Consider the following 9,740-nt stretch of genomic DNA (forward strand, 5'->3'; position numbering starts at 1 on the left):
TGGGTGGGTGTGCCCACCTGTGCCCACCTGTCCGCCCACCTGAGGGCCAAAACTTAGGATTTTGACAGAGTTCGGGCCTCGGCACGAACCCCACCCCTGGCATACGATGTAATATACGTACACACCTTAATATACGGCTACAATACCTGATTTATCCGTACATGGCCTTATGATAGGTGCATGTACACGGCTTGGGTACTCCCGTCTCTTCTGGCACTGGCTTGGACTTATCAAGTCAGCCAGTGTTTAAGGTCACCCTTGCCATCATAATCCATAAGGAGCCCGCTCTAACTCTCTCCGATTTGGGTCCTGCATAGATAAACCGGTTCAACCATGTAATCAGACCGGGTTTAAGAAGTAGGGTATTATATGTAGTACCTAGCCCACTAACGTGTTAAAGAGGATAACCCGATGGCCTATAGGTCTACCTGTATAAAGGACCAAATCCATATGATCCATAGAAATTCTTACTTGAGCCGCCCGAATCAACATAAGGGTTTGCTCTCTTCCACACTCCAGGTGTAAGGGTTGATTCACTTTTCAACTTGTCTTCAATGGTTTTGACCTTTTATACAATCAAGGCATAGTCGGTGAGATCTAATGCCTCAAGTATCATGCTAATGGATACCTTTAATCATTTTAGAAACTTCTTGCCCTTTTCTTCAACCGATTTCATGTGAGGGGGTGCAGAGTAGAATAGGGCCTTAAACTGTTGTTGATAATCAAAGACAGACTTGCTTCCTTGAGTCAAGGCTGAGAACTTCACTTCCTTGCAATCTCTAAAACTCCGAGGGTAGTAATTCGCTAAGAATAACTCTTTGAATTGCTCTTATGTGGGTTCCAGGTGTGTAGCAAACAATATGGCTTTTAAGGCTTGCCATCAGGAGTTGGCCTCATTCTTAAAGTGTAACTCCGCACAAATAATCTTTTGAGCATTAGTGCACTCAATCACTTCAAATATCTTCTTAACCTCTTGGATCCATCGATCCAGTTCTAAAGGGTCACTTCCCACCTTAGTGAATGTAGGTGGTTAGTTTCCTTTTGAATGACTCCACCACTCTTGTGGTATGGCCCACGGGCTGAAAATATGGTGCATATGCCGAATGGTACGACTAAGGAGGTGGCATCATATATGGAGGTATACCCTGAGGTAGGATGGGTGGTGTACTTCCAACTTGATTCTGAGGGGTGATGCCAGGTGGTATACCTCCAACCTATGCCCCAACACCAGGCCCTCTAGTTGGACTTTGTGGAATATCTACCTGAGGAGGCTGACCTAGTAGTGCAGCATACCATTGATATTGCATAGCAGTCATAAATTCCTGCTGTTGCTGAAGAATCTGATGATAGAGAATCTGATTCGATTGTTGAATCAAGTTCTCAATATCACCAGAGGTAAGTACTGGTGGAGGATCAAGAAGTGTAGCAATGGGTGGATCCTTATGAGCCACATTCTGATCAATTGTCTCTTGGGGTTGTGGGTTAGGTGCTTGCCCCGTAGGTTGAGGCCTTCTATTGATTGGTGGCCTACCAACAGGACGAGGACCCCGAGGTGAACCTCGAGTGACACCCTCAGATCTAGTGCGTACCATCGCTAGTGTACCTGATTTGCATAAAAATTTTGTATAAGTTAGTATTACAACTTATTACACAATTGTTCGAAGCTCAGCATGCAACCTTGTGCACTTCCATCCCAAAACAATCGAAGAAACGTGCACATAATAATTCAAACTCAAAATTTGTATCTCATTATATGTGTCGGCCCAAATCTCTCCTATAGACTAATAATTTTTCAAAAATGACCTTAAAACCCACCAATACAGGCCATGTAGGACCCACGGGTGGCACCAGGCAGCCACTGCCAAAATCGGTGGGTTAAAGATGGCTGGCTGAACCCCGTCGATTTCATGCCCGTTGGAGTTGCCTGAGACCTGCGTTTTAAAGGGTTTAAACCCCTGTTTTTCTGCCTATTCTCTCTCCTATCTCCTTCACTTCAACTTAGGTGACTCTTGGGTGATTCCATATGACTCAACTCGTCGAATCAACGCAACGGTCCGTCCAATTTGTATCCTCCCTCCTACAATCATCAAGGTAAGTTCTCAAACCCTTTTTTCTCTCTAAAATCTGGGTTTACCCCTTTTTGATTGAAAATTTGTCAATGTGGTTGGAACTTTGGTTTTTCCTTCTATTTCTTCTATGGAAAACCATTTACAAGCCAATTTAGAGCTTAGATTATGGTTTCCAAGTACTTTGATCCGTATAATGAAAACTTTGGAGAAAGTTTCCCCTTTTTACACCCTAACCATTGATTTTGGGGCTTTTACTGCTCATTTCATCTTCCCTATGTAATTTTATCATCGCATATGTGATTTCTTTGTTTCCATTGCAATATTGGGCTTCTATAGTGTTCACTATTCACTTCATTCCATACTTTGCCCCAATTTGGGCGGCATGGTTGTTCTCAACCCTTATATAAACTTGCCCAAAGGAGAAGGCAACTACATTAGGAAATTTTTATACATAGCCATTCTTGAATTCATTGTTTACATTTGAATCCTAATTCTTCAAGCATATTATAATCATAAATAATTGTCTCCATTGGAATGTAAACCTTTCATTTGGCTAGGCTCCCAAATTTGAAATTTCCTACATGCTTGGTAAACTTGTTTGAAATCCTTCCATTTTTTATTTCAAACCCAATAGTGATATACTATCTCTTGTTTAATCTAGTACCGTCCCTTGTGTTCTCTTGAAAGGATCCATTCATATTCTGTATTCTTGTACTTGTTCCTGCATTAAGGCTACATCTCATTGGGATCACTATATACCTCAATCACTATATGCATAATCTCATTAACTACTTTGCATCACTTGTGTTTACTTAGTGATTTCCATCATCTTAATCCTTCTTATCTATGTATTGAATCACTTGGCCGGTTTAGGCATCCAGGTTTGATAACTTGTAATATGCTATCTTAGATCACATTTCCTAAAACTTTCTGCCATATGCTATTATAGCTCATTATATTCATTTAATTGATTCCACTTCTACTATCTGTCTCAACTTGGTACTCCTTATACTTTAACTTCTTATTTTACATCATGTGCTTATCTCTTTTCTTTATATTTTCAGGATGCCACCACGAAAAGGCAAGGAACCTATCGATCCCTCAAAGAAGAGGAAAGCTTCCAAGGCCAAGAAGAAAGAGGTGGGGTCTAGTTCTTCAGCCCCATCACCATCTAGAGAATAGGAGGATGAAGACCCATCACACTATGATGAAATGGTCTTCTATAGTTCGAGAGCTACATCCTCGTGGGGTAATTTTCGCTCACTACTTGTGATGTTGGAGAAACAGGTGGTTGTGGAGCATTTTTCCCGTATTCACCTCTTAGAGAGGTTTTTCTTCTCTTGGTTGGGAGTCTATCCTCAACATCGACCAACCGTGCTACAAGGGCTTGGCGAGGAAGTTCTACTGCAACCTTGAGGCTACAAAGGAGGAGGGGGAGTTTGTCATAATCAGTATGGTGAAGGGTGTGGGGATCATCCTGATTGTGGATAGACTGGTAGAGATTATGGGTATCTCCTCAAAGGGCATCCACTACTACAGTCCTCCTAGGACCAGAGGCATAGGCCCACTGATGAGCCGGGACATGCAGGAGCACATCTATGAGGTGATCAATGGCTCATAGCAATACCTGCATCCGAGTTAGCCTTTTCCCCTGTGGGTAGGGTGTTTGCCAGATTGGTGTAGTTCAACCTCGCTCCTAGGAGTGGTCATAAGAATTAGGTGGGTTTTATACCAACCTACCTGGTTGCCTGCCTGCAATCTACCCTTGAGCTAGACTGTGCATTCCCTACTTCATGCTAAGGTCTATGCACCACCACGCCATGCATCCAGAGGATGCAAACCTACCCTATAGCAGAGCTCTCACTCGAGACTTCGAGCATTTTGTGGTTGACCTTTCTGGGGAGGTGGGATCAATCCCAAGGGACAAGTTCTCTGAAAGGAACTTGAGGTAGATGAACCTACGTGCCTTGATGGTAGAGCCTCAGGTAGCCAAGGAGTGGGGAGAGGATGTGCACATGGATGAGGATGAGTAGGATAGAGATGACGGGGACTATTTCCCATATTAGAAGGAGAGTTTCCAGGGGGTACCTGATCACGTGGATATCAGAGAGGAGGAGGTGTTAGAGGAGGTGCCATTGGATACTAGGGTGCAGATCTAGCTTTTCCTGGAGCTGAGATATCCCTAGTGCTTCTGGCACACAGGCCTCAGCTCCCCACCTACCGGAGAGGCATCTGACCTACAGGACCTACGATCAAAGTTGAGGACCTTGAGGGAAGGTTAGGCTGAGCTCAGAGTTCAGCTTGAAGAGAGTGCGGCCAGGGAGCAAGAGTTCTCAGGAGAGTGGATGAGAACACTAGTAGAGAGCTCCATATGTGGAGACGGTTTGAAGAGATGGAGTCCAGGGTTCAGCGACTCACCTGGGATATGTACCACTCTTCTAGGGTGATCTCTGCAGATGTCCGATGCGTATAGAGCAGAGTGGTTCACCTCTATAATCGTTTCACTTATTAGGACACGTGTCTCAACATCGACTCCATGGTTCACTTAGGAGAGCCTTTCGATGTCTCTAGTGACAACTCTGACTAGTGTTTTAGGGTGGTGGTCTATTACCCTCTTCTGACCTTTTACCTATCATTCTTACTTAACTTTTTAGCTTTACTTGACAGTCTTAACTATTTTGGGTTTCATAGTTGACTTTCCTGCTTTACTTACGTGATCGGACTAGTTAGCTTTAAGCAATGATAACATCTGTCATTCATTTTGTAATTTATTTTATTTGTGTACTTAAAGTTTGAATTGTGATTTTAATAGAAATTGTAAATTTTTGAATGGTTTGCTTATATTAAACTGTGTGGTTTGATGGTGGCCATGTCGGTCACCATATGTTATTATTATATTATTTTTATTGTCTATCAGGTTTCATGTTGAAAATTTTTTGTTTTCTCATTTTACGCCGTTATGCTGCCAAAATTTTGTTAAAATTTTAGCTAACAAGTGAGTTCAATTATGATAATTTCAAAACTAATTAACCAGGATTCATTCTATCAATGCATGCATGCCATAAAATACAAGAGTTGTAAATTTTACATTTAATTAAGGCTTTTTTAACTTTTCATAAGGTTTTTATCTTCACTCACCCTAGACCTATTATAGTTTCTATGGGGCCTAAGCAGTATGTTGTAGGCAAGTAGAGAATCACGCTTTGATACCACCATTGTCACACCCCACTCGCACAGAACCAAGCCAGTGATCGAGGTAACTCCAGTTAACTCACAAACCTGCCAGGATCAATAATGCAGTAATTGCAATACAGCATACATCTGCTAAACTAAAATCATACCTGTGTTTTCAGTAGAAGACCTGTTCATAATAATACATGTAATTGTTTCCTAAATATTTGACCCCCTAATTGAGTTATAAAAGCTATATACATTTGGGCCCGAAGGCATAATATATACACAAAATATAATAATTTAAGCATAAAATAATAAAAAGGGAGTACATCAAAAAGAAGAAAAAAAAATCACTCATGAGTCACAGCTACCATGCAGCACAATCCTTGCACGTGCAATCGGCACCGTACTCAAACTTATCAGGGACCCACCAGTCCTCAGAGGAAAACTCCACAATGGGGCCCGGCTCCTAATCTCCAGGCAGATAAACTGTAAAATCACCTAAAAAGAGTTGTGCACGTGGGATGAGCTCACTAGCCCAGTAAGTGAAAAGGAAGACCACACAAATAGTCACAACACATATGTGCCTATATGTTTGCAATTCATTTAAATCCTATTAGCCTAACAATATTACTAGATCATAGGCTATGTGCTACTCACAACCACAGTGCGCGTATGCCCAGGGTACGACCCGCGAACCCCATCTCACGATACACCCATAGGGTTGTCAAAAAAGGCCCACCATTGGTACTAGAATTTAAAATACAAGCCGACTCCTGACAAATTTAAATGATAGAAAGTAAATGGGTGATTCCACCCAAAATAAAAACAGTACGATTGGCCCTCTGAATATACCACTAGGGTTATCGACTGTCCTAGCAATCAATCATGCGTACTTCTAACCACTATAGGAGTTCGACAACCGTAACCCGATGCTCCCCGTAGCACAAAGAGATATATACATCCTAGCCGCATGCTTCTACATGAGAATAGTATGATTACACGATGGCACCGCGTCCCATTCCATGAGCCACCATGCACTCGTTTCTAAGCCAACTACGGCATCTAAATTCTAGCATGTACATCATGTCCAAATAAGATTCCTCCATCACATAAATCAAGATATAATGAATATTCACTCATCACACAAAGCATAGCATACAATGATATGGCATATGTGATGTCTAGTCTACACACAAGTGACGTGATGACATAGTTAGACTAACATATGTTAAATAATGCATAACATTCTGAAATTAAATCAGAGTCTACTCCCCACTTACCTGTATATGTACACGGTGCTTGTACATGGTGGTTGTACCCAATACGTAAAAGATCCGATGTGTGGGTATGCGTATAATGAGTGTAACCTATCATAAACCTAATAGTTTATCACTTCATTATTTTAAGGTCAAAATCATCATGTTTGACTACTAAAATAGGGTTTAGAATCATTAATGGGGGTTACCCATCCAATTTGGACCCATTCTAGGCATTTTGGAAAGACAGGTGGGCATGAGCCAAATATAGGCGGGCTTCACAGCCCACTGATTTCATGCCCGCCGATTACAACAGAGCCTAGAAATTGAGTTTTGGGAACTCAGGTGGGCATAAAACACCCCCCAGTTTTGAAATGAAGTTTTCTCCCCTTCTTCCCCATCTTCTCTTCTGCTTGGGGAACTCATTTGGGGTCGATCCGGTGACTCAAATCACTCATCTAAGGTCCAATCATGTATCATCAACTTAGATCTAAGATCAAATCAAAAGAAAAAAGGAGATTCTTAGGTCTTTCTTAAAAACACTAGTGAAACCCCAAATTTTATTTTTTTTTACTCAACTTTCAAATACTCTAGATGTTCACTAATACTCCTTTCAAATCCTTCAAAATCATTGTACACACCTTCCATTAGTCCTTATATTTGATTATCCATGTAAAATTAGCAAGATCCAAGTGGGTTCTTCCCCAAAAATCAAAAAGGGGGTTTTAGAAAGGGGGTTTTCCCAAAGATTCTTGGAATATGTGCAATACCTATCTTAAATCAAAGATCCTGATGAGTTAATCATTAATCTAGGCTCAAAATACTAAGACCCAGCTCCGATGAAGCTCTACGGTCAATTCCCCTTCTTTCTTCTTCTTCGTCCTCTTTTTCCTTTCTTCTTCTTTCTCTCTCTTCTTTATTCTTCCACTGACCAATTACCATTAATGAGGGAAAAGATAATAAATGTCACCCCTTTTATACTTGGGCCCCCAAAAATATCTTCTAGTCATAGGTGGGTACATCTCAGGTGGGCATTCTCAGGTGGGTATTCTCAGGTGGGTATATCTCAGGTGGGTATATCTCAAGTGGGAGACCCAGGTGGGTATTCTCAGGTGAGTATATCATTCTAGTTAACCCATTGCTAGTGTTCCACATGGACTTTAATGGGGATAAACTCATACTTATATTTAAATTTCATAGGCACCTAAAATTACTAGCACGTATCCTTACTTCTTGTATATGGTATCGTGGTGCGTGTAAGTGTAAGGCTTGGGTGCACATATTACACTTGGTACCCGTTTGGTCTTGTCGGGCCAACCCGAGTTCAAGGTCACTCTTGTTACCATGTTCTATATGGTACTTGCGTCAGTTTACTCCGGTTCAGCCCCTATATGATCAAACCAAGTCAATACGGGTAATTAGACCAGGTTTAGAAAGTAGGGTATCACACGAGCACTTCAAGACTTAGGCGTCCTCTATAGATGGGAGCCTAAGTATCAAAGACTCGAGCATCTCCTACAGATGGGAGCTCAAGCACATCAAGACTTAGGCATCCCCTACAGATGGGAGCCTAAGCATATCAAAGACTCGAGCATCCCCTACAGATGGGAGCTTGAACACATCAAAACTTAGGCATCTCCTACAGATGGGAGCCTAAGTATATCAAAACTCGAGCATTCCCTACAGATGGGAGCCTAAGTATATCAAAACTCGAGCATCCCTTACAGATGGGACCTCGAGCACATCAAGACTCGAGCATCCCCTACAAATGGGAGCCTAAGTATATCAAAGACTCAAGCATCCCCTACAGATGGGAGCTCAAGCACATCAATGCTTAGGCATCCCCTACAGATGGGAGCCTAAGCATATCAAAGACTTCAGCATCCCCTACAGATGGGAGCTCGAGTATGAAACCCAAATATTAAGCATAACAGAATGATTTGTACACAATCTCACTTTCATTAACAAAAAAACAAGAACATCGTACAGAAGGATTCAGAGGGAAGTATAAAAGAAAAGAAGAAGAAATAAAGTCTAATTAATAGAAGATTCATCAAAATAGAAGGCTCATTATCAGGCTCATACATAGGAAGATTAGAAGGAGCACCATCATCAGTAGTGGCTTCAAGCATGGGAGGAACAACGTTGGTGAATCGATCATCCGTAGGAGCAAGAGACATTAGAGGAGCTTAACAACCAGATGAGGGAGCTGAGAGAAGGGCGTCCATTGCAACGCTTTGTAGGTCTGAAGAATAGACCTCCTCTGTGCTCGACCCTTGCGCTGGAGCAACTTCAACTTTTAAAAGCCTTTCCTTCTCCCACTCAGTGGAAAAGGCGTCCAGGTTAATTATGGGGTTAACTTGTTCTGCTTCACCACAGACTCGTAACATGCCTTGGAAATACAGTTTTACTCTAGCAAGGCCTACATCTAGTTTATATTAATGTGACTACTTGTACCTCTGTATCATGCTAGCCTCACCAGCACAACAAGCGCATTGAGAGATGCCAACTATTTTCTCTCATTATCACGGGCAGCGGACAGAACCATCACCTTTTTGACCTCTATGTCAAGCTCATAACGTAGGTGATGGATCTCAAGCGCATTCCTTTTCACTAGCTCCTCTGCAGCCAGTGCCTTCAACACAGTAGCAAGCCTCTGCTACTGTAGCTCGTCAACCTGACTTCACAGCACACAGACCTCCTCCTCCTTATGGTTAAGTTGTTCCTCTAACCCTTGCCTCTCCCTTTCTACTGCAACTAAAGCCTCTGCTAATTCGGATGCTCGTGCCCAGCTCTCGTTGGCCTTCTTCTCCGCATCTTGAATTGCACTATAGCATTCATCCGCACAGGTCAAGAATTCTCCCAGTAAAGCTTAACCCTGAAGATAAGACAATTACTTAGTAAATGATGATAAAAGGGAAGTGAAGAGGGGGAAAACAAAAAGACACTTACCTCGGCCACGTACGTGAAGGCTTGACCAAGGGGCTCATAAAACCTGGTTCCCCTGTAAAGGGCTCTATCCTTGGGGTAGCAAACTCTCTAAAACGATGGTATGAGCATACTTAGGATCGTCAAAGATAAACTACTCCATTGTCAACCCATATTTAGGTACATATAACTCCCCAGTAGTAGTCTCTTTCCCCTTCAAACAACGACGAGCTACATTTTCTGAGCCACTGTCCTCAGTTGCTCGAGCCGCTTTAATAGCCATGTCAATAATCTTCAACCTCTGCATGGG

Source organism: Macadamia integrifolia, chromosome 5 (assembly GCF_013358625.1).
Source record: "Macadamia integrifolia cultivar HAES 741 chromosome 5, SCU_Mint_v3, whole genome shotgun sequence".
NCBI lineage: Eukaryota > Viridiplantae > Streptophyta > Magnoliopsida > Proteales > Proteaceae > Macadamia > Macadamia integrifolia.